Here is a 24,934-nt window from a genome sequence, read left to right on the forward strand (position 1 = left end):
CGACATGACACCTGACTTGGCTTGCTCCGCCGGGGGGGTCGAGGTGGTTGTCGTGTACTGTTCCATCCTAGTCTGTGTGGTGACTTTCTTGACCTTGTCCTTACCCAAGCCGGGATATTTGGTAGATTCAATATATTGATCCACTCCGCCTCCGAGGTTGCTGCTTGCATTACCCAGTCAGGGGCCATACGGGCCCTCAGGGAGTTAGGTTTGTGCATTTAGGTGGTCAGTTGGACATCACTATAGCATCCGTGGATGTAGTGATGCTTATCTCTGACACTTTTGATGTACTTGCCCCTGTTATGAGGATCCACCTGCAGCCCAAATCCAAGTGCAACTCTTGGTACAACTCAGACCTCGTCACCCTTAAACACAAGTGTGTAGGATGAGAGGAAGTGGAGGGAAACAGGTACACCCTCTGACAAACTGCCTGCTGCATTCTCCAAAGGTATTACAGACTCTCTGTCCTTGCTAAGAAGAGATCGCACATCCAAGCCCACATCTCTGCGGTACAACTCGGCCAAACACTTTCAAATCTGCAAGAAGCTGGCCAATTCTGATGCAGTCTCTACTTCTCCTGTCCCCTCCCAGGCTCTTTGCATGGCCCTGGCTTCTCATTTCATCACAAAAACCAAGGACATCCTCTCCTCCTCTCCATCCTTCTCATCCTCCTTTCCTGGCCCTCCTGCAACCACCTCTCATCTTCCCTTCTCCTTCTTTCCTTTGTTCATGCCTGACAATGTTTCTAGACAAATCTGATCTATGAAAGTCTTGTCAAAACAGGTTCCTCCCTGTTCTTCCAAAACCACCAAGGACCACAATGACAACCTCGCTGAAGCGTTGGCCAATTTCTGCAATCACTCTTTCAGCACTAGAACCTGCCGCTCCCCTCTGAAGCCCTCCCTTGTGCACCCCCTTCTTTAGAAACCCTCGGCTGATCCCTCCTGTCTGGCCACCTATCGCCTGATTTCCATTACTCCTTGCCATCTCCCAGCTTAACCGTCACACTGAATCTGTTGGTTGTCTCTGTGACCATCAGTCTGGTTTCAGAGCAGCCAGAAGCACGGAAACTGCTCTCCTCAACATCTTTGAAGTCCTGCTCTTAAACCTCGATTCTAACCGTCCTTCTGTCCTCATTCTCCCCATTCTTTCCTCTGCTTTCAATATGGTCAACCATGCCATCCTGCTCAACCGGCTCTGTGATAACCTGGGTATCACCGATCAGGCCTTGGCCTGGCTGACCTCCTTTCTCACTGATTGACCCTCTCAGGTCCGATGTGGGTCCTTCCTCTCCTCTATCTCGCTCTCTACCTGTGGTGTTCCCAGGGGTCTAATATCTCTCCCTGGCATTTCAACCAATAACTGGCACCGCTTGCCCTACGCATAGCCGGCCACAGTTCCAACTTTCAGTGCTATGGAATGATACTCAGCTCTCCTTCAGGCTCCCCTCAGTCACTTTACTCCTTCTCGCATTCCCGACTGTCTTTCTGCAATTCAGGAGTGGTGTGCGGTCAATGTCTCTGCCTTAATTCCATTAAGACTGAGATTCTCCTCATCGGAACACCAGCTCCCTCCTTCCCTCTCACTCTCTGGACGTACACCCTGGGCCTCCTTAATTCTCCTACTTTTGATGCTAAGAACCTCGGGGACATCTTCGAATCCACACTCTCCTTCTCTCCTCACATCTCTGACGTCTCTAAGAAGTCAAATTACCAGCTGCAGAAGTATTCATCCCTACCTCACTTTCCCTCAGAAGATCACTGTCTCCAGAGTTATGTTTCTCTCTAGGCTGGACTACTGCAACAGCCTCTTTCTAAATCTTCCTGCCTCTAGTCTCCATCCTCTACAACAGTATCTGGTCATTGCATCGAATGCAATAGCATCGAATGCCAAACCAGAGAACAAAAATGCTTTTTTTAATACTTTTTTTTCTCTGGTATGGCATTCGATGCTATTGCATTGGATGCAATGACTATAAACCCTCTACAACTCATCCAGAACAGGACTGCAAGACTTGTCCTTGGCCTCAAGCCCAGGGATCGTATCTCTCCAGCTCTGAAATCCCTTAACCGGCTTTCAGTGGCGGCAAGGATCAAGTGCAAGACCTTTTGCATTGTCGACAAGGCTTTCTGGGGCCTGGGACCACAGTACCGCCAACTCTCTCTTCCTAAATATCTGCCTTCTCGAGCTCTCTGCTCTTCCACCTCCAACTATCTGAGGATCCGTCGCTTTTCCAAGCAAAGAGTTGGGGGCAGATCTCTCTCTTCAGCGGGGGCCTCCCTCTGGAACAGCCTCCCTGCCTCTCTGAAACTTGAGCAGAACCATCTCCGGTCCGGAAGAAACTCAAGACCTTTCTCTTTGCTTCTGCCTTCTCTCTTCCTTTCCCTTGCTGATCATCTGCCTGTTCCATGCACTGGTCATCTGGTCACCCTATGAATTTGGACCCAGGTCCCTGCCTCTTGGCTCCCCTGCACTTGCGGTCTGTATCTGTAACCCTACAGTCCCCTACAGTCCCCTGTCTTGCACTTATTTGCCACCCGTTGGTTGCACTCATGAGTACCCGCACTTGCCACCTGTTGGCTGCACTCTTGATGTTTTCTCCTTTGTCCCGAACTTCTCCATCCTCCCTCTACCATCAGCACTTCTCCCTTCCCCACTTCCCTGTTCTTGCACGATCGGAATGATACAAGTACTAGTAAGATCGCTGTTGTTGGCCTTCCTTTTGGTTCCCCCTCCTTGTCTTGTCACGCCTAGAAAGACTTGTGTACAGGCGCGTTATGAATGCCATATGATATCATATCAATACGGAGTGTTGCTCGTAAACTGACCCAGTGTGAACAATGCAGCCAACTATCTGTCTGGACATCCCCAGGACAGGGAAGCTGACGAGGCAAGCAACATGATGGAGGCTGAGGAATATGTACAAGTCATTATCTAGTCCACCACTCCTAAGGCCATGCCCGTGCAGGAGTTGGAGAAAGCGTCAGGAGACAATGAGTGCTTTAGCATTCTCAGAGGAGCCCCTCAAAAGGGGGGGTGGAGGACTGTTCTGGAAGGCCTTAGCAGAAGGACTCAAGAAGCCCACTTGATGTTGGAGCAGTTGTGGAGAGTCTGTGATGAGTTTGCCATTTGCAGATTTGGGTCTCCTGTTACAGGGGACAGGATTGTGATACCTGCAAGTAAAATCCAACAGATGACTGAGCTGGCCCACCAGGGTCATCAGGGGATGGCCAAAACGAAAGCCTGCCTAAGGCTGAAAGTGTGGTTTCCTGACCTAGAAAGAAAGGTCAATGAGTTTGTAACGTGCTGCGTATGGTGCCAGGCGGCGGCCCTGACACAGAGGGAGCCCATGATTGAGTCCATGCTTTGAAGCACGCAGCCGTGGGAGGCTGTGCATGTGGATTTTCGCTCCACTGGGAGGGACATGCACTTTTTGGTCGTAATGGATCAATAGTTGAGATACCAAGAGGTGGAGTTCCTGGAATCTGCGTCATTAGATGAAGTGGCAGCAGCGTTATAGAAGGTCTTTGCAACTCAAGGTTTTCCCCATGTGCTGTGCTATGACAATGGACCGCCATTTCAGGGAGAAAGCTTCAGTCAACTCATGCAGGACTATGGAACAAACCATCGGAAAGGTCATACCGGTATGACCAAGGGCAAATGGGGAGGCAGAAAGATTCATGAGGACCCTTAACAAGGTGTTCTGCATCACCCACAACCAAGGACATTGTCTCAGAAGGACCCTCTACCAGTTGCTGTGGGAATATTGGGCGACGCCCTACTTGTTCCACAGGGGTGGCACCGGCAGAGGCTTTGTTCAAGCGAAGTCTGAAAGGTCCTCTGCTAGACACAGGGTACCGGGCACCAGCAGTGATCAAAGAAGACAGAGTGGCGGAGGAAAGGATATGCAGGAATAAGTGTGAAAATGTGAGGAGAGGATTCCAACCAAATCCACTAACGCCGGGAGACGTATTCATTGTGAGAAACAGGCACCTGCAAGGGAAACTGTCCTTGCAATATGAACCCAAAAACCTGAACGTGGTAGCTGTAAGGGATCCAAGGTAGCTGCCTCCAACGGGACGGCAACTGTCATGAGAAATGCAGGTTTCTTTATGAGAATTTGCGAGAACGACCAGCCAGGAGTGTCCTCTGGAAGGAAGCGTGCAGAAGAGTCTGATGAAGGTGGGGGGATGATCATTCTCTGAATCTCCTGAACCAAGGGGATGCAGATGAGGAGAGGCCGAGTTGAGAAGGGAGCGGGCAGTATCCACAACCGGCAGGTAGTAGGAGACCTGCTCACCTGGAGGATTATGTGCTGGACACATGAGCCAAAAACTGGCCTCTGTTCTAAATGACTGAAGAACTAAGTTGGTTGTTTGTTTATTGAATTGCCAAGTGTTCAAGTAGTAAAATAGTTTGTTATTTGTTTTGTTATGTGAGTGTGGTGTTCCTTTACAAAACACACGCGGCGGAGTGACATAACCTTGTCTCTTGTGGAAGATAATCAATGGGGCGAGTCTTGTGGTGCCTCAGAGCACATACAGAGCCCGGACGGAGAGCAAGGCGTCTTGTGTCATCTGTGGGGGCAGGGGGGCTCACTGTGTACATGACCTGCTCGGGACCATACAACAATGGCCAGATGTATGATGGTGATAACCGGATTAGTAGTAAACAAGCTAAAATAGACAAAGTGAAAGGCGAACATTTTAACCTCAGCTGACGAGCCGTCGGAAGGCCCGCCTATTGCACAATTGTAACCTGTCATGTAATTCTGGAATTACCCAGGACGGTGGATTTGTAAAAAGAAAAGAAACAAAGGAAAATGGAAAAGAAAACTGTGCTGTTTTGGAACATATAACTGTAAAATACCTAGATTTGTAATGTGGGGTTTTCGTTATTGTTAAGTCCTCCGCATAATATTCCTATGTATGGTGTTTATTGCAATTAATGGAAATTAATATGGAGCATTTTGGTTCGCCCCCCCCCCTAACGGGGAGAAGGTGTGGCCCTGTAGTGATTTCACCCGTTTGAAAGAGCTCCTCTGCAGGTATAGGTAGTTGGTAAGTCTGAGAGAGAAAAAAAGCACACAAAAAAGCACACCGTTTCTTCCAAGGGAAGAAGGACACAGTGTTTTCCCTACCGCCTACAATCAAGCCTGCCCTGGACCTTGTAGATGCATTTGCCCGGCCCGGTCAATCACCAGTATCTGGGATAGTATTGCTGTATAATCCTGGGAGAGAGAGTGCAGCGAGAACCCACAAGAGAAAGAGAAGAAGACGAGCCTGCTGTTCATCCCGCTTCATCGCCAGATGTTACAGAGTGTATGGGTGGAACCAGACGCTCTGGGAATCAGTGTAGGCGGAGCCACTCTGTATATAAACCTCCTGTATTGTCCCTTTTCAATAATCTGACCGGGGCACTTGTTGTGCCTTCTCTTCCTCCCTCCTTTCCCATGCAGATTCTTTCCTTCAGACCCTTAAGGTCGTATCTCCCTTGAGGTTTTAAGGTGGTCTGCACTAATTCCACATATAACACCTGCCTCTCCAGCTGCGTTTCCGTCGGGTTCCAGGAGAGAGGGACTGGTCAACGTTCACCACTGACAGATTTTCTGTCAGTTTCATTGACATCGCAAGCGTCGCTGACATGGGGCCTCATTCAGAGGTTGGAGGTAGCCATGGCGCTAATTGCGCCATGGCTGCCTCCAAAACGGTACCGAGTCCGCCCTCATTCAATGGGGACTTACCGGTCTAGTCGGACCTTTACGGGACCGGTAAATCCCCAATGAAAATACCATTCCCCATTCCCATTTGAGCCCCCATAGGGCTCAATGGCAATGGGAAAGGTGCAAATAACGGTACCGCAGTTTGAGGTACCGTTATTTGCTCCCTGGACCCTTTGCGGCTCCCGCTAAGTACGCCTGGTAAAACCAGGCAGCCTTAGAGGGACCTGTAAAGGGACCTCGGAATAGGGCGAAAAGGGATTACCAGCACCAATGTCCCTAACGATGCCCGGTATCCCTTTGCGCCCGCCTCGTAATGAGGCCCATGGTGTGTTCGTGTGCAGCCCCTGCCTGTCTCGGTAGCTAACAAAGATAACAGAACAAGTTGTAATCCATGGCGGCGTTGCCGGATACCCCTGGTGAAGGTAAGAGAGGTGGCTGGCTTTCCCATAATGGGAAGGTTTTTTTTTTCATCTCACACTCTAAATCACCTGCTACATGAAAGTCGCTACGAGGGAAGCGCTGCGGAAGTGCTGTAGATCTCGATTTAGGTGGTGGTGTTTTTCTGACTGTTCTACGTTACCAAGCCCCATTGAACGAGTGAATGCTAAATGCTCTGTTCACATATTTTTTTTTGAGAGTATGTTTATAGCTCTGGAGGTTTACTAAGTAACACCTGTTATCCCCAAGCTTCTTATTTAAGGGACTTGCTGGGTGGTTATTTACATGAGTTCAGGATTTTGGGAATTATTATTATGGTATTTATTGAGCACAGACCTAGCTTCGAGAAGCAACGGTGCACTTTACAGAGGTATACAACAATACAGATACATAACAGAGTGCTTTACAGAGGTGTACAACATTACAGATGCATAACAGAGTGCTTTCAGTGGTAACAACAGAACAGATATACAGCACGGGGTAGGATACAGCAGGGGACATAGGAGGGGCACAGCTGTACCAGGTGGCAGGGAGGAAAGGGGCGGGCGACGTCTAGCAAGTATGGTGGCTTGAGGGGTGAAGTGATGGCCTAGGTGTTGAGGAGGAGAGACACCTTGAAGAGGTGGGTCTTGAGTTCTTTTCTGAATTGTAGGAGCATCGGGGCAAGTCGGATGCCGAAGGGGAGGAGGTTCCATAGTCTTGGGATGTAGGCAGAGAAGGCTTGTGTTCTGGTCCTTTCCCGTTTGCAGTGGCGGATTCCAAATCTGTTCGTGTCCTGACGTCTGGTGGAGCGCTGTTAGGGAGATTTTTCAGTTTAGTGCTAATTTTGTCCCATTTTAGAGACCCCCAGCTCTTTTGCTGAACTTTGGGACATTGTACTTTTAATTCTATGTGTTTTCTGTGTTTCTTTTGGTTGTGGAGTCTGACAAACTACGTAGGCATCATCTTTTACATTGTGCCTGTCTGCACTTTCAGTGCAGTGGCACAGGGAAGTCTTTTTTCAGATTTCCCCAAGGTTTAAATACCTTCTCTCGGATAAACTACTGTTTCCAAGAGCAGTGAAGTGAAATTCACTTTACTTACACTTTTAAATTTCTAGACCCAGCACAAACTATCTTACAATAGTGTGCTGGAGGGAGTTACTTAGTATCCCCTTTGTCTAGCCTCTCATGTAACAATTTTATGTTACCCTTTCCTCGATGAATGGCTGGTGACAATGGCTTACTTTTAACTTCTGTGGTGTGCTTTTACCGTGGGCTGCGTTAGCAGCTGCAGTAAAGCACCCAAGGGTGCCATGTTTGTCAAAATGGCCGCGGTCTTCTTTCTTCGCCATTTCTTTATGGAAAGGTCCTTCTTGAGATTTACTCTGCATGCCAAATCAGGTTTGGTCTCTTTGTTCGTTTTGTCTTTGGCGGGATTCACAAATGAAGCCCGCCTCTCGCTCCAGGGTGTCTGGCGGGGGCAGGAAGCGATGGAGGTGCCCGAAACTCCCTGTGCTTAGTCTCCTAGGAGACAGAAATGAACTCTTAAGTGATTGGCCGGCTGGCTGTCTGGCAAGGACAGCCACCCTGCAGGGTGACTGACAGCTAGGCTGGAATGAATAGGAGAAACCTGCATAAAAGGCAAGGCTTTCTGGCTTGGAAGGCAGAGTCGACCACTGGACGAACAAATCCAAAGAAGAACTTGGAAGAGATGCCTCGTGGAACTCCTGGACCGTTGGTTTGCCCAGCCAAGCCCTGCTGCTGTGCTGAAGCTCCAAATTCGCCTCAACTAGAGAAGTCATGAAGGACGACTTCTCCCCTTGAGTTGGTGGGACCAATCAACTCCAAAGTAAGCCACCTGGACATCCTCTCGGAGCTGGTTGAATTTCCACTGCAGTTGCTGCTGGAAAACGTAGAGCCAGGAAGAGGAACACCAGATCGTGTGCGTTGCTTTTGAGGTGGCCAAGAGCTCCAGGAAGATCCTCCGGACTCCCAGGAAGCAGTACAGACCGAGCCTGAGCCACCACAACAGAGTGCCGGACCCCAGATGCAAGGAAGGCCCATCTCGACAGCCAAGAGTCTGCAGTGTTGCTATTTGCTGAGACACGAGGAGCTGAAACTGCGAAGTGCCACTGTGTAGAAGCTGGTCCTTTTGTGTTGCCGACCATCCCGTTGCAGTGCAGGAGTCCCCCAGATGTCCTCCCTCTTGTCCCCACTACTGCGGCCCAAGAACACAGGATCTGCAGAGCTGCACAGGAACAGAAGCCAGCCAAAGCCCTTTTCTTCTAACTAAAGGTACTGTAAAGTCTAAGAGAACTTACCTCTTGTTGTTTAACCCCACTCGTTCTCAGTGGAGACTTGTCTAGGTTGCTTCTGTAGAGTTTGTAACAGCTTCTTTACCTCACAAGCCTAATTAGCTTGAAGACCTACTTTGATTTCTTCTTTTCTACAAAGACTTCTAAAACATTGTGCAAGACCTTTACCTACATGCAAGAAGTGCTTCAGTTCACCATGACTTTTATCCAATTGACTTTGGTCTGGCCTGGCTCCCTGAATGACTCTTCTTCCATCTGACATTGTGTTTGGTCTTCCTTCCAGGAATGAGTTAACTTACTTTGCATTGGGGGGGTTACCAAAAGTACTTACCTGCTTCAGAATATTTGTGAGATCTCTTGTTTTATTCTTATAACGTGTTTATTTGACCTACTCCTAGTACTGCTCTAAATGTACCAGTGATATATTAATGTCCACAGTGTCCTAGCTATTGAAGTCACCTGAGGGTGCAGGAAGTGTCTGTGTGCCATCCCAAATGGGTATTTGCTGATTTAGGGAAACTCAGAGTGTGTATTTTGGAGTGTATTTGTGTGTTACTATTATATTGCCCCTTCTGAAGAAGGCTTACTCAAACTGACTGTTAAGTAAATTAATAATTGTTTAATCAAGAAACCTTGTGTGTAAGAGTTTATTTGAATACTTGTCACTGGGAATCTCTGTGTAACTCCCCTACAGCTCACATTGACCCCTCATGAGATAAGCCTGGCTGCTCAACACGCTACCAACCTGTGTAGTACAGACTTATACCAAAGGTTGTGTACCTATTTCCAGGAGGTTAGGGTTGTTGTAGTGCACCCAAAGGGTACTGCATACAATCTTACCTAACAAGTGCTGTCTGCTGGAGATGAAGAGTTTCTCTGCAAGGTATCTGGGTGACTGAGAGCGACTGCCTTATAGATTGTGAAAAAGTATGTTTCATCCACACCGCTGACTGCGCCACATAAACAAAAACTTATCACAACACATTTTTGTTTACGTGGCGCAGTTAGCGGTGTGGATGATACACACTTTTTCTGTTTTTACGAATGGAGTAGAGTAACTTGTGGTCTCTGTTGTTTCATGCACCAATGCAACACGTCTTAAATTATACTTGATCCTGGGCGTGGGGGTACCCTCAACTGATATCACCCAAAAAGTTCCTCATGTGAAGTAAGCCTTATAGATTATGCAGCAAGACTTGAAGGTGATTTGTGCGTACAGTGGGAGCCAGTGAAGGTCGATGAGGGCCAGAGTGATCTGGTCATATCTGCGTAGACCCTTGATGAGGATTTCAGCTGCGTCTACGACACTTCTCAGGGTAACAAGGGAGGATGACGGGAGGCATTTGAGGAGTCCATTTCCCCCATCCAGGTGGGATAGGACCAGTGTTTGAACAGTGGATCTAAAGCTGTCCGGAGGGAGGAAGGGCTTGACTTTTCGCAAGAGGGAGGCAAAGTGTTCAGTTCCGAGGCCCATCCAATGGTGACCACACACAGCAAGTGACATTGTCCGTTTTCACAAACAGCTTCATGCAGATTCTGTACACTTGCACATTTTGACCTGAGTCTACGTAGGCACGCACAGCAGTGTATCCGTTTAGGTATTGCACAGCCCCCTCCCACGGGAAAAGAAGGAAGGGAAGTGAGGCGTTTGTTGCTGGTATCAGCGACTTTAATGTACTGGTTTCTTAGCACTTGAATGATACTAGGAAGATCACCTCTGGGTCGTTCTTGCCAGCATTTTTACTTTTTATTCAGAATGCATAGGGGATGTAACCTCCTCTATAGTTAAAGGAGAGTGTTTTATTCCATGCACACACTTGGGATAAGTTCCTAAATACTTTGTTGGTTTCTAGCCGGTAAAGTGAAAAGAGTTTTTTTTAAAGTTTTTTATTTTATTTCCCCTGTCTGGATGACACATTTTAGTATAACCATGCTCAAACATCTCTCTGAGCTGTCCTGGTATTTTTGGCTGTCTCAGGAGAGGTTTCCTTTATGCAAAGGGCTCGTACAGGCTCCGCTTTCACTTTTATGTCCTGGGTAAGGGGCAAATGGGCAGGATTCGTTTTTTGAGCCTTCGTGACTGACTGTGGTTCCTGGCACGCCCACTGAAATGCCCCCTTCATCAATTTAAACCAAATCAAGGTGGTCAGTTAATCTGGGGGATCCTCTGTCTTTTCCCGAGTTTGGAAAAGGGGTTTGGTCGGAAAGGTTAAGCGTTTTGTTCTTTTACCTGTGTGTGTGTTCGTCATTGTGTTATTTGTGTGGTAGTCTGCACCTACCTAGGTATCATGAAAGCGAGCTCATACAGAATAGAACTGCTTCACTTATGCCTTATTGTGTGTTTGAACTTGACAAGGTGATCCTCACAAACAGATCATTAAAGAGGTTTGGTTAAAGGTTGGTGCTACCTGCAAGAAACACTAATATCCTGCTAGGTTGGAACATCATGAACCAATATTAAGTGCTTTCAAACATAGACCCTAATAATGGCACTGTGATTATGGGGGAAGGTCTGGTAAAGCAGTGATAGGAACTGTGGTGTGCAAAAAAAAAGGCATAAACCTTTCAGTCTGTCACTTGGACAAGACACTTGCTATTTATTGATATATGTTATGTAATATTTAATATGTCTACTGCATTGTAGGCTGCTACAATAGGCATTGGGGCTGTCACTTTGCTCATATGGAATAGATAGGAGACAATGTTATCTATCACTCCGCTGTACTGTATTGCCTGTCTAACATTCATATAGACGGATAGTCTATGGCCTAACTTTTTATGTGAAGTTAATGTACTTATTAATTAATTGGTGTGTGCATATCGTTCACCACTGGATGCACCCTAAAGCATAACCTGTGAGTGGACAGGTGTATGGGGGAGTAAAACCTGTCTTTTGAGGTAAAAGGGGGGCCCTGTGAGCTGGCCCGTACTCTCATCGCACACTATACCCGGATTCTCATTAGTTTACTAATCGGTGAGTATGTGTACATCATTTTCTCTGTTTCAAATTAAGTTCACATTACAATGTACACAATTCTAGGTAGATCGAGCGTGGTGGGCCTATTGATACTCCACATTATTGATCATAGACGTGGATAAATATCATCTTAAACTGCTTCTAGACATTCTGCCACTTCTATGTAATTCAAGGAAAATATAACAATTACAAAAAAAGCGAGCAGGCAGAAGAGCGACATTGCATCGTATGATGCCCTCTTAAATCCAATTGTATGATAGCGTTTAGGGAAAGGGAGGTGCCAACTTATTTACCTGCTAAAGTTTATCGACTACATTTGAGCGATAGCTAAAGTTGACGAAAGAATCCATAGTTCTTTATCACATCCTAGCATTGCTGTTTTTTCGGCTATTTGCTCTAGCGCACTTCTCTACAAAACGTACTTGCTTTCTTAAGCAGTGGCGGGGTTGGGGGACACTAGGTAAACCAGCCATGGAAGAGTGTTTATAAGAAACGGAGTTGGGTGAGTGTAGTGGCCCTGATCTTTGGTGCAAATCACAAGGCTCGTGTTTACCGCTTCTCTTCTGCTCTAGGCAGAACATATGGCATCACAAGGAGAAAAGAAGAGTGTCCCGTCATAATGGGGTCCTTTGTATATGCAACTTGTACTTCATTTCAGTCAATCAGACTTTCCAAAATGTTTTGGAAAATTGTACTGCCCACATTTTTTCGATTCTGATTTGCTGGTATTCAGAATGTTTTGGCCAATCAGATTAAACAACGTGTCCCCCAAAGTTAGGAATGTGCATGAAGAAACATGTGGACAAATTCCATTCAAGGTTTAGGGGTATGGTTAAATGCTTAGGGTTTATGCCTATTTCTGTCCACCTACCTACATATTGATGCCCATTTTCCTTTTTCAATTAGTTCACAATTCCTGTCAGACAACCAATACAGACATGACGTGATTTGTGGATATTAAACATTCATGTTAGAGCTAATCCTTTTAATGTTCTGCAGCCTGACATGTCACTCTCCCATTGTCTGATCTCCAGGCCATATGAGCTGAAGATGGCTCAGAAATGAAACGGCCCGGAAATTGCCCATTGAGAGGGGGAGCTGAGTGACTTCCCTTGTCACCACTGCTGCAGGCAGTGCTCTCAGCACAGCACTCCCACTCATCATGGGAGACCAATACTGAGAGCCCCGCTGCCCACACCTCTCACTTCCTCACCACCCTCCTCTTCCAAACTGCTCCTGAAAGATGCGGCTGAGCACAAGAACTCCCTGACACAACCATCCCTCCCTAACACTCCTTCCTTAGGGACAGGGCTTTAAGTGGGGTAAGAAATCGAGAGGGGGCCCTCATTTGGGGGCGTGGCTTCTGGGAGGGGCGTGGCCTAAAAAGCACGCAAATCGTAAGGTCTGCACACAAATATATATACATGTTATATATCTGTGTGCGTACCTTACTATGGTTTGTGTACTTTGCAGGCCATCTTTTCTAAACATAGAAATATGTTACATATGTTACATATTTCTATGTTTAGAAAAGATGGCCTGTAAAGTACACAAACCATAGGAAGGTACGCCCACAGATATATAACATGTATATATATTTGTGTGCGTACCTTACGGTTTGCCTAGTTTTCAGGCCATGTTTTCGGGTTTATAAAAGATGGCTTTGAAAGTACACAATTCAAGCCATCTTTTATAAAGCTTTGACTACGGACAAAATTGTCCGTCCGCAAAGCTTTATAAAAGATGGCTTGAAATGTGTACTTTCAAAGCCATCTTTTATAAACCTCGAAATATGTCGAGGAATCCCCAGGTTCGCCGAGGGTTAAAGACGCCTCGGCGACCTGGGGAAACAAAGGAACAGTAACTGCCTCTGGTGACCTCTCGCGCGAGGGGTCACCAGATGCAGTTACTATGACTGACAGAAGTGGCAGCCAGTCACACCATCGCTGTGGCTGGCTGCCACTTCTGTCAGATCGCCTGACTTCATGGCAGGCGCATGCATTATCCCGTCGCTGCTGCGGCCGCGACGGGATAATGCATCCTGCCAATGTTGCGGGCGGTGGGACGGGGCCCCGGCAGGGCCCCGGCTCAGCCCCACTTTTTGGAGACTGCCGGGGCCCGGCCCCGGTAGGCCCCGGCCCACTTAAAGCACTGCTTAGGGATAATGGCTTACCCGCAGCCACCGCCATCTTCGATGGGCCACACCTGGCAGATGCGGCCTGGCCTCTCCCCCAACCCACCATGGACCACTACTCCATGTTTTCCATGCCCTGTCCCTCCCTCCTCCCTCAGCATTTACGTGCTCACTGTGAAATAGCCAGTCCCCAGCGACCAACAAGAGGCATTTTGCCTTCCTGTATTGTTTATAACACCCCCACCCACACGCCACACCCCCAGAAAATAATGTGTATGGCCTGTACATCTCATTAAAGGCCCTCAATGTGCTAGGGTTTTTAAATTGGGTTTCAGGGCCCATAGCTCCTGGTATGGCCCGTAGGCAGGTCTTAAATATTTGCTGTCATACTGGTACTTATAATTGAAAACATTTAGAATGCACAACGAGTTCAAATGCAGATACATAATTGATTCTTCCCCCTATTATTGACTAGTTAAGCACCTTAAAGGCACAACTCAACTTTGATTGTTATATACTGCTAAGGAAATGGGCACTGTATGAGCAAGGGTGTGTTTATCTGCTCTTCCAGGGTTGTATTGTGCGTGAGGAAATGAATTGCTATACTTTTTAATGGTTCCCAAATAGATTGCTGCATAGATTTTCCTTTAAAAAATCAATTTCAAATAAAAAAATATATATATATTATTCTAATCTTGCTAGTTTCACAAATGGCTTAGCAAGAAACTCAAGTCAACGAGAAAGAAAACTTTCAAGGGAGGCTGCTAGAGAGAAGCTTCTATCAGGGGGGAAAACAAATGTGATTAAATGACTACTGCATTGCATGAGAACTGGGATTGAGTGGTTTCTAAACTCCTACTCCCCCCACATTACTATTAAACCAGCAGTAATCTCATTCATAAAGGTGAAGCAGGCACAACATGAATGGTATACCACCTTCACCTCTTAGGGTTGTACGGGTCATGGCAGGATATAGCCTTCAAGAAGGATGAGACCCAGCAATGAAACATCAAAAACATCAAAAATAAAAAAAAGGTTCATTTGTTCATTTGAGGTTCTTTGAAAGATAGGAGTCTTTAATGAAACTAAAACTTCATACGCACTATCTTAAAACACTGATTATTCACTGCTGTAAAGAAATACTAAGAATATGCAGACTTCGGATAAAGGAGGCACACCTGGTATGAATAATGCAGGCAAGTGTCTTTGTAGCAATATGCAGGCTTTAAAGACATGTGTTTAAAACGTAAAGAGTGGGGCTGTACTTTATCTGTAGGGTCTTAAAAACAGGCCCGGGGACAAAAACACTCTGAATACATTTCATCTCTTTCTTTGGGGTTCCACAGCATTGCACCGGGCTTCTTGGTGCTTTCTAGTGGGTCAAGTTGGTATAGAGACAGTCGATTCAAGCACTTCCAATGGGTCAAGTTGTTGTCAAGACAGTTGAGATGGTTCAACAGGGTCCAGTGATGCAATTCTGCATTCTTAGTTGCAGTTCTGCAGTTGCAGCTGGCTCAAGTTGGCTGGAGGCTGGTGGTCTAGTTGGCAGTGCAAAATCATAGAGTCTGTTGGATGCGGTCCAGCAATGCGGTCCTGCAGTGGTGATTGGCTCTAGACAGCTGGGAGAACAGGCAGGTGGTGGTTCAGTCAGTGACTTGACTGCTCAAAATGGTTAGAATGGCGTTGAGGGTCAAAGGCAGAATCATGGGTCTTAAAGTGGCTTCAATGTGGATGAGCTGCCCAGAAAGCATTTCGAGGTGGGAAACCAAGAACAATGTTGTTCCTTTTCTTCTGAGTTGCCTTAGGAACCTGCCCTTTTCAGGAAGAAAGGTGAATATAGAGCGCTTGTAGGGGCTGCCCCTTCCAGTGGGTACCATTGCCTTAACAGCAAGCACATCATGTCCAGCAGAAGGATATTTCAAATGGTTCACTGAAGTGGTTGAGGGGAGGGTCTTGCTCTCTCCTTGAAGTCTTTATCATCAACTGTTTTGAAGAGAACTTTGGTTAGACTCTATCCCAATAATCATCCAGGCGAAACCTTCTTCTCCTTGTGATCCAAAGATGATTAATTTAGGAGGGGAGTCTAGCTCCCAGATATACCAATTTTTCCATAGCAGACCGGTCCCTTTCACGGCTTCTGAAAAGGACCAGACTTGGATGCAGTAACAAAAGATTTTCCTTCTAATGTCAGCTCCCAGAAAGCCTTATCTGCAGGAAGTGTGGAGGGGACACATGATGTGTTAATGGCCTCTCTCTGTTGTTAGTTCTCTCCTAGAATACTCAAAGCTTCTCCCTCCCCTGTCAACTTTACATCACAAAAGACATCAGTAAATACCTCCCTGCTGTGACTTACATTTTATTACTTATCCCCTCGAAAACAAAGGAAGCTACTAGGGCTGTACCTAACAACTTGGTTTGAGTGAAACTCAGACCTAGACTGTGGTACACAAAACTCTGACAGTTGCATCAGTCACAAAAAAACAGTTTGACAATGAAATGACATCAGACTTTTGGCAATACATAAGCGTATCTCCCCAGAGGCCACTAGATCAAGTCATACCAAGATGTATATTTAAATTGCACGAATGAATCTGTCACAGACCTTTGGGGATGTACAGTCATATATTATTTAAATCATGGGAGACCACCGTTTAGAGCAGCACATGGCTGGAATGAATTTAGATTCCAGCAGGGTACTTGTCAGGAATGTACATGTTACTCTATTGCTGCCTCACTCCCAAACTACATGCCAGTTTCTGGTTTGTCAATAGACTGTGCCCAGTCCAGAGAACCTATGTGCACTCTACTTCTTCAGCATGGAGCATTACAAAATTGAGGCCTGATTAGCACAGGCCACTTTCTGTGACAAAGTATACAGCATCATTTAGTGTTACAAAAAGGAAAAAAGCTTGTGTTACCTACCCCCACAGATGGCAATCTGTCACAACACACATGATCTAGCAACAGACATTCCTGAAAGGGATGACCATGACTGTATATTTAAAAGTATGTGTACCTTCACCATTCAACCTAAAATCCTTAAAAGGTTCATCCATAACTAGACTCCTTTTTTTCAAACAGAATGTCATCTTTGGTTGGCGGTTACATAACAGGCAAAATGCTTTGTAATTAGTCATGACATCTGAACTGTCTACACAACTCCTTAACAGTATTACCCGTATGAAGACCAAACACAGAGGGCATGCTAGGGTAACTGCTTTCTAAGAGAAGGCTATGACACTTTTTATTGGACTAACCGAAAATACTTTGCACATATGGAACAAATCATAAGCTTACGAATTCCTACAGGCTGCTCCATCAGATGGTTAAGAGTGAAATGATTAGTAAAGAAAAACCCACAGGACAGTTCATTCTGAAAGCAAAGAAAAAAGAGCATGTTAAACTTCATTGGCTGAAGCAACAGTATGCCTGCAATATAAGTCATGCATTGCTGTCTTAGCTATAAGACCATAAAACCTCAACCAATAAACAAATATAACAGTCCATATTTTTAGCTCAGTTACATTTTCAGTAAAAAAAAGGTTTTCGCATGTTATTACCAATTATAATGCGTTTTCAAAGTTAAGCACACACAGTGTTAAAGTAGGCCCCAGCAATTTCTGAAAAATACTGATGTTAGTTTCTACATTTCATGTTCACATGAAACTGTTGATTGTGATATGTTTTCAAAGTTAGGCAAAGGCAGTCTTACACAGTGGGCAAAAGTAGTTTCTTAAAATAACAGAGTCTTTTAACAGACATATTGAAGTGGAACATTTAAAAATGCATTCGTGGAAAGCAGGGTTAGTATTGTATGTTCCTCAAATAGTCTAATAATATGTTTTTCTGACTTTATGCAGTGTCAGATCACTGTAATGCTTGTAATGCAGCTGCTAGTGTACAATATGACACTGCAAAGTATGCTATTGAGGGTTAACTGGTGTAATCTTCAATATTATCCCAGTAGCCTCAAGTTTCACAATTGTTTCCCGGCTTGCACACTCTCTGGCAAATGTAAAATATGTTACTCATTTTGTAACAGTGCCATGTTCACTGTTATTACAGTGTGTCCCACACTCAGCAATGGTGCCAACCATTTGTGCTTAGATATCCAAGATTTATTTTGTTGCTGTCCTGTGCCCTCATCCATCAGTGTCCAACAGCTGTTGGTGAGAGATGAGACTGGAGGGTTGTCTTCTGACTTTGTTAATGTGATTGCATTCCTGGAGTTGGGCTCGAAGTTGTTCCTAGTGTTTCATTGAATCTATAAATATGTTAATATCTTTGTCTTTTACACTAGCCATATTCAGGTACTCGAGCACACACTTTCTTCTGTGTGTGGTATTCGAGAGGTCACCTTTTGAAAGCCTGGGGTTGGGCCCACTATCTCCAGTTTCGCAAAACCCAGATTGTATGCCTGGGCTAAATGAGGCCGCATTTGCCTTCTGGGAAACAGAAGAACAATTAACATTGATAAACTATATGAGACACTTTGTCCTCTTACATTTACCCAATGTCAAGAAAAATGTTGTCTACGAGAAGCTGAACCATATATGCAATTAAAACACTGGATTTAAAATAGAGTGGTTAGAAATGCAGCTATGAGGACTCCTAAAGGGCTGGAAATATTAACGTCCACAGGGACCAATCATAAGAGAATCTCCCAATGCTACAAACTCCTAGACCATGAGGAAAGATCTACGATCTACCCATACATGACTAAAGGAAAAATGGAATTGGGGGTCCTGATCCCTGTTGAAACCTGTAGCCGGATATATGGGTGCAAAAAAACCTCTATATGCACAAACATAAAAGAGAACTCATATAAGATATGCTATAGGTGGTACCTGGCCCCATACGGACGACTCATGATGTTTCTGGAGGTGTCCGAGATTTGTTGGAGGGCTAGAGGGGAGGTGGGCAATATGGGTTACATGTGGCGGCAGTGCCCAGTAATCCAGATATACTGCAAGGAAATTCTAGACAGGATTAGGGATATCCTGGGCGCATATCTCCCATTAAACCGACTTTGGGAAACAATGATGAAAAGCGCCTTTACCCTTTATCAGGGCACATGGCGTCTTTAACCACACAGCTATTGAATGCCGCCCGACAAATGATAGCACAGTTTTGAAAGACCCTTTTAGGCCCCCCATAGCCTGCCGGTGGGTAAAGGTTTGGGAAATCCTGTCCATGGAAAAGATCTCACCATTATTGGCTAATTCCTTTTCCAAATATTTAGTGACGTGGTCTCTGTTCATGGGCTACTTTCCAGTGTCACTAAATGACCCAATGCTCCTGAATACTTTAGATTTAAGGTGATATAGGCATATACATAAATTGAGAGATTCCCACGACCTCCCTCCCCCTTCGATGCACAAACTGTTAATAGGATTTGGATATACATTTTAATTTATGTCTTTTGATGTTCTATTTGATAGTTCTGATACTGGCTGATTTAAACTAAATGTGTAAAGATGAAATCATTTGAAAAATAAAGCTTTATAAAATAAGAATATATCTTTGTATAAATGGTGCTGATGAAAATATCTGTGTGTCGATAGTTGAAAAATTGATAGAAAGATTAGATTATATGACAACGGCTGGTTCTCAGATAGCCTGTTTTACATTACAGGAGACATGATAGCTTCTGCGTGCTGGATGTTGGGAGATGGCAAGGACTATTGAAGAGAATCTGTCCCTTTGCTTTCATTAATGCCTGGATTTTTGGAACCGAGTGGAACCAGTGCAGGAAGGATGCAACTTCAGACTTGGTTGTCAACTGTTAAAGATGAGGATCATAATAACATCTCACTTTTGAGTATTATCCTGAAAGTTAGGCAGGAGTCTATGCAGCAAACGTCCATAAGTGTAGCTGTGTAAAGACAGAACAAAGCCCCCTCCCTGAAGCATGGGAGTTTCAAAGACACAGCACATGTAGCCTCCGTCTAGAGACATATGAATCCACTTTATAAAATGTATATATCATCAACACAAAAGTTGGTGGCAACATTTTTGTGGCTCTGTCTGTTCTATCTGGTCAATTATGCAAAAGAAGATTTCCCTGCTTTCTTTGAATAACTATTCAGTTAGTTGACATTATAGAATGTAGTGCTTAAACAATATGCCCAGATCAAGGGGGGCATTACCACTTTAGGTAATGCCCCGGCGCCCATAGTGACAGGCCTTTAATGAAGGCCTCGGGGCATTACCTGAAGTGGTAATGCCCCCGCTGCAAGAGGTTTATTGCTATTAGTACCATGGCCTGTAAATACTGCGTACTAAAAGCATTTTTTTTCTGTTTCCGAAACGCTGTGTAAAAAAAATGCCTGCCGGCTAAGGGAAAGCAAAGTCTGTTTTCCCTTTCTATGGCAGCAATTGGAAATACATTAAAAAAGTAAACAAACAAAATGGCCACCATGGAAAGGGAGAAGGGACAAAACATAGTCCCTTCTCCCTTTAGATGGTGGCCATTCAAAAAACAAAGAACATGGTCATCGAAAGGGAGAAGGGTCCCTTCTTCCTTTCCATGGCGGTGTATTGCAGATCGGGAGCGGACGTGCTGGAGACAGAAGTGTTTCCTGAGTGTCTGCTCCCGAGGAGCAGCAAAAAAACAGGTAAGTGGAGGGAAGGGGGGGATCTCTGGAGGGGATGGAGGAGAGGAGTGGAGCACTTATCTCATGCCCCAGTGGGGGAAGATGGTGACCTCCATCCGTGAGGCGGCTCAGAGTAGGGAATTACCATCTGGTAATTCCCACATTCCGAACCTCCTTATTGGCTGAGAAGCTACCACCCCCCCACCACTCACCTGCCGGGTACTAATATTTGAAACGCCCCTCTCTGCATACTTACTTAGGATGCAGAGAACACTTCTGACTAGGTGATCTGGGAGTTTCTGTGGCAGGCAGTGAGTCACTGAGGCAGTTTCAAATTAACATGGGAAGAATTCAGGGTAGTCCTCTCTCTTCTGTCCTCTTCATCATATACATACAGTCACTTGCATCTATGGTTAGGTCAACAAAGTCATGTATGTGTTTAGTAGGGGTACAGGGTATTGTATACATGAGAAATAAATATAGCTATGTGATGAAATATAGACCAACTTGTTAGGGCAGAGCTTAAATTGCAAAATCTCTGAGTTCAGATCGTTCATGATACCCAAAGGTTACTCGATACTATGTATGAAGATCTGCTGATGACCATCTTCAACTAAGGTAAAAGCATGCACTCAATGTTGTACTGATCTTAAATATATGGAAGAATAACAATCTGCCTTCTTTCCTTTTTTTCTGGTTGAACAATGCCTCTGTATGTACCATCTGATTTTTTTAATAAAAGGTTAGAACGTGTTCATAGCGATTGTTTGGCATGCTGGTGGGCGCCTCAACCCCTTTAGAAAAAATAAGAATTCTATTGCTCAATGGAGGTGGGGCCTCTCCGACCTCAGGTTAAATTATTGGGCCATTCTAATGAAAAATCTATAGAGTTTGATAAGTCATAGTATTAATAGTGAACAAAGTACTGTCATGAGGGTAATGATATTTAAGAACCAACAGGGAAACTAACCCATTCAACATGTGGGTGGAAATAAAACCTTGAAGATTAACTTATTGTGGCTCAGCATTTTTCCTCCAACATGGCGAGAAGTGCTGTGTGAGCTACTTCCTCCAGCTATAACTGCAACACAGAACCTTTAAAGTTTCCTTGTGTACACATGGAGGGATGGATTTTCTCACAAATCGGAAACTTAAATGCTCTGAGCATTTTATACATCCGGACTATTGAAATAAGAATCAGTCTAAGTATCTGATGATTTAGTGGATTTTTAAAGCAACAAATGTGATGTGACCAACAGAGTTTAGCAAGGAACTGGAGAAAGAGGTATTCACCATCACCAGGAACAATGAAAAGACATCCACTTGGTATTCTCTTCTTAAAATTGCCAAAATAAAAACCGGTACTTTCAGCAGTCACTGGTCCACTGATCCCCGGTGAGATAGGGCAAGTGACGTTTGGCAACCATCTATCATAAGACTGCATAAGTATGTTAAACATTCCTATTATAAAAGAAATATACTTTTTTTTTACTGTCTGGCATTCTTACCTAGAATCCAGGAAAACAAGAAAGGCCTAAAAAAAACTGCCAAATGCCCCAGATGAGGAGAAGAAGATGCTGCAACCTAAGCATGTTGGTTCAATATTGGACGCAGGAGTATATAGCTGCAGGAGAGACTGGTCATCATATTGGCTGTAGGATATCTTCTGTGTTTTTTGGAACCTCTGAAGATAATGTGGGAATTGATTGCTATATTAAGCCAGTATTTTTTCATCTGGGTCTCATGATGATTAGAGTAGGCAATGTGTTATCAGTAGAGTGCTCAGTTCAGCAGATATCGAAGAATGTGTCTTTGAATGGCAAAGGCAGTTTATAAACTGTTGTCTAGTTCACCGTAATAAACATAATTGGGGCTCAACTGCATGCAGTGTTCGTAAGACTATGTCAAAACTGCTCTTTCAAAAATGGACACCAGACCCACTTAATAAATTCTGTTTAGGTAGTGTTGAGTGGCAACTCATGGATGGGCCACGTTCTGACCTAATTCAAAATGCTCCTGTTTGAAATTACAATCTATTGGGATTGTCCTGTATATAGTGAGTTTTGTCATCGTTGCAAATTATTCTGAATGTATTACATATAAATATAAGGAGTTGTTCATATTGCATCCATTGTGCAGACGTCTGCAATGTGATGCTCCATCTATATTTTAATGGGATTAACGTTACACACCTGAGGGTGCCCAATGCATACTTGCGTAAACATTGGTGAACTATATCAAGTGATAAAAACATAACCAGGTGAAACTACCCAGTAATGCCAGATGCTAACAAACTGCTCTTCACATCAAAAAGCTGCAGTGTATTTTCAAACACTAGTCCAAAATAGTATCACAAAATAGTCTCAAATGTACTTGGCAGGTTGAAGAGACATTAAGGCAATTCCCACTATTTTGGGTAGTTATGTAAATGATTATTTAATCAACTGAATAAGTTGAACAACATGTAGGACAAACAGCTTCCTTAGCAGTATACGGCTCATAGCCAATGCATTTCAGAATCTAGCTCCAAATTCAGGGCTGAGCAATGGATAGTACACAAAAGTTACATACATAGTCGTCATATGGCAATGAATCAATGCATACATACACATCTAGTTCAAGTCGTAAATACAGAGATGCATGGAGAAAAACAAAAGTAAAAGATAGTGACTAAAAAAACGTACAATCTACAATCACATTCATTATTATTGCCAAAAGTGTGCTCCATACCTTAACAGTTGACAGGGTAATTCATAGAATTTCGCACAAAAGTGGCGCACGCGGCTGGCGCACAGTGTGCGCGTGAGAATGTCTGCGCCAGCCGCGTGCGCTAAAATCGATATTCGCGCACAGCGTATTCATGGATTTCAGCCTCCAAAACCAGCCGTGGCGCAGAGTGGCGCAGCGACCCTGCAGCTGCGCCAGTTACGCCCCCAAGAACGCCCTCGCGCCAGGAAAAGCCATCAAAATTCCCAATTCATCGCAAAGGGCTGCGCTAACCCTGGACCAGTATACAGTGCTGCCAAACAGCAAACGGCGAGCGGGGAATGTGTATTACTGGGGTGCGTGGGAAGTTCCACACGCGATTTCAGCAGGGTACGTATATTTCTGGGGTGCGGGGAAGTTTTACACGCGATTTCAGCAGGGTACCAGTATTACTGGGTTGCGCGGGAAGTTCCACACGCAAGTTCAGCAGGGTACGTGTATTTCTGGGGTGCAGGGAACTTTTACACGCAATTTCAGCAGGGTACCAGTATTACTGGGTTGCGCGGGAAGTTCCACACGCAAGTTCAGCAGGGTACGTGTATTTCTGGGGTGCAGGGAACTTTTACACGCAATTTCAGCAGGGTACCTGTATTACTGGGGTAAGCGGGAAGTTACACACGCGATTTCAGCAGGGTACGTGTATTACAGGGGTGCGCGGGAAGTTCCACACGCAAATCCAGCAGGGCACGTGTATTTCTGGGGTGCAGGGAAGTTTTACACGCGATTTCAGCAGGGTACCAGTATTACTGGGTTGCGCGGGAAGTTCCACACGCAAGTTCAGCAGGGTACGTGTATTTCTGGGGTGCAGGGAACTTTTACACGCAATTTCAGCAGGGTACCTGTATTACTGGGGTAAGCGGGAAGTTACACACGCGATTTCAGCAGGGTACGTGTATTTCTGGGGTGCGGGGAAGTTTAACACGCGATTTCAGCAGGGTAGGTGTCTTACTGGTGTGCGCGAGAAGTTACACACGCGATTTCAGCAGGGTACGTGCATTTCTGGGGTGCGGGGAAGTTTGACACACGATTTCAGCAGGGCACGTGTATTACAGGGGTGCGTGGGAAGTTACACACGCAATTTGAGCAGGGTACGTGTATTTCTGGGGTGCGGGGAAGTTCAACACGCGATTACAGCAGGGTATGTGTATTACAGGGGTGCGTGGGAAGTTACACACGCGATTTCAGAAGGGTACGTGTATTTCTGGTGTGCGGGGAAGTTCAACACGCGATTACAGCAGGGTACGTGTATTACAGGGGTGCGGGGAACTTTTACACGTGAATTCAGCAGGGTACCTGTATTACTGGGGTGCGCGGGAAGTTCCACACGCGATTTCAGCAGGGTACGTGTATTTCTGGGGTGCGTGGAAGTGTAACACGCAATGATAGCAGGGTACCTGTATTACTGGGGTGCGCGGGAAGTTCCACACGTGATTTCAGCAGGGTGTGTGTATTACTGGGGTGCGCAGGAAGTTCCACACGTGATTTCAGCAGGGTGCGTGTATTACTGGGGTGCGCGGGAAGTTCCACACGCGATTTCAACAGGGTACGTGTATTACTGGGGTGCAGGCAAGTTTCACACGCGATAGGCCCTGTGCGAGTGGGTTACATGTATTTCGGGGGTGCAGGGGAGTCCTACACGTGAATTGGCAGTGTGGGTCCTCCCAGGTGTTCCCTCTACACCCTCCACGGCCCCTGCAGGCAGACCACACCACAGGGGACAACCCGGCACCCCTGGTCATGTCCCACAGGCAGCCCATCCACCATGGGCATGCCCCACCAGCCAAGCCACATGTCACCTTGCACTACTGATCAACTATGCATGTCTCCCACCACCCCCACCCCCCAGCCACCATGGGCAGCCTCCACCAGGCCCCCACTCATGTCTCCCACCACCCCCACCCCCCAGCAGTGCAGGGGCAGCCTCCACCAGGCCCCCACTCATGTCTCCCACCACCCCCACCCCCCAGCAGTGCAGGGGCAGCCTCCACCAGGCCCCCACTCATGT

At 45.6% G+C, this 24,934-nt stretch overlaps 1 long non-coding RNA gene across 1 annotated transcript in view; it reads right to left on the reverse strand.

The window, feature by feature from the left end:
• LOC138481789 (uncharacterized) overlaps nt 1-24,934 on the reverse strand; it is a 471,880-nt gene that overhangs the window by 152,359 nt on the left and 294,587 nt on the right. Inside the window, exon 3 of the long non-coding RNA XR_011274405.1 lies at nt 16,865-16,940. This is a non-coding gene — a long non-coding RNA (uncharacterized lncRNA). The remainder of the gene's footprint in view (nt 1-16,864; nt 16,941-24,934) is intronic.

The sequence above is a fragment of the Ambystoma mexicanum genome, chromosome 5p (genome assembly GCF_040938575.1).
Source record: "Ambystoma mexicanum isolate Mex_15411 chromosome 5p, UKY_AmexF1_1, whole genome shotgun sequence".
Lineage (NCBI taxonomy): Eukaryota > Metazoa > Chordata > Amphibia > Caudata > Ambystomatidae > Ambystoma > Ambystoma mexicanum.